The following is a 1,498-nucleotide window of genomic DNA, read 5'->3' on the forward strand; positions in this document are numbered from 1 at the left end:
AAATAATAGCACCTCATCTCGTAGCACTCGTACCATTTACCTTTGTTGTTATTCGGAGTTCGATCCTTATTCAATTTGGGGTCTTCCTTATCGTAGCACCAAAGAGCTGGACGTACGTGTCCACTGATGCAATCACAAACGAAATATCGTACTCATTCATATATATACATATAATTATTACCAACTAGCCCACAAAACGCCTCCAAACGCTATTCAAGCCTATCCTAATTCCAGAGCTGTGGCGTACTTTCTGTCTCTCTTCTAGTCTAGTCTCGTCGCGTGCCGTGTGGCCTTTCATGGTCCCCTACCATTCCGTATACTCTAATTTCATTCGACTATCCTAGCTTTTCATTTATCTCTTATGACTAAATCTTTGGGGTTTCTTGCATACTTCCTGCGGGGTCACCCATCCTAGTACTACTCTCGCCCAAGCACGCTTAACTTCGGAGTTCTGATGGGATCCGGTGCGTTAGTGCTGGTATGATCGCATCCACCTCACCACATGACCTCCGTCACGTGATCCGGAGTAGGTCGAAGTATTAACGGACTTCGAAGCGCTCTTATAGCATAATTCTCGTTTTACCCCTCCTTTGGCTCTCGGTATCCGCTTTTCACCCGTGGATATGGTTACCTTTCGTTCTAGACTTCCAAATTCTCGAGGACGATGAACACACCCCGACCGCCGTTATTTATAAATCCTCGCTACTGTACCTTGAATTTCTCGCTCTCATTTTACCTTGTTCCTCATCCTTTCTACAACCGAGTCTTTCACAATCCCGTCACTTCGACGCCCGGATCCTTAATCGCGCGCGTCATGGTCTATTACTATACCGTTGTCTCACTCCCTTCTTATTTCCTTCTTCCGATTACCCTTTCTTTTCTCACGCCCACTATCATTCCCACTATTTATATAACCCTTATTCCGGGCTTTCCTTACAGAACCTGATAAATCTCGCTTATTCGCTCTATAGTTCACTTTTCCGTTTCACACTTACCTTTATATTCTAGCTACGTAAACCACATCATAACTTTAGCCGCTTTCTAATTAGGCTTTACTAATTTCCATAACGTTTCTTGCTATATTCATATTACGTCCTGTTCATAATCGATCCGATAATATGACACTTCGTAATCCTTTACCCTTTCCTGATCCACTTTATCCTTATTATCTCACAAGTTGTCCCATCACTACTTTCATGCCCGTGGCAATTCTTTTCCCCTGCGCTCTTGTCTTAAATCGTACTTTTACTGCTTTTAACCGTAAGCGCGTCATAATTCGTCCCTACTTATCGCCCGGCGTCCTTAAATAACATTTCGTCAAAATTTACCCGCTTGAATCATCTCTTGGACTACAAGGCCTTTCCCAGTTCTTTTCACCGTGTCGATATCAAACTTCTAATTATGGTTATCCCTAATTCCGCAATTAATTTCTTTCCCGAGGTCGACTGCGCTCGTATTTTAGTCAAAAAAAATTTCATTACTATTGGCACGACCCCGT

General features: G+C 43.0%; 1 pseudogene; it reads right to left on the reverse strand.

The window, feature by feature from the left end:
* Positions 1-376: 376 nt before the first annotated feature.
* On the reverse strand, positions 377-492 carry LOC132035590 (5S ribosomal RNA; annotated as a pseudogene).
* Positions 493-1,498: the final 1,006 nt, after the last annotated feature.

The sequence above is a fragment of the Lycium ferocissimum genome, chromosome 10, assembly GCF_029784015.1.
Source record: "Lycium ferocissimum isolate CSIRO_LF1 chromosome 10, AGI_CSIRO_Lferr_CH_V1, whole genome shotgun sequence".
NCBI classification, from domain to species: Eukaryota; Viridiplantae; Streptophyta; class Magnoliopsida; order Solanales; family Solanaceae; genus Lycium; species Lycium ferocissimum.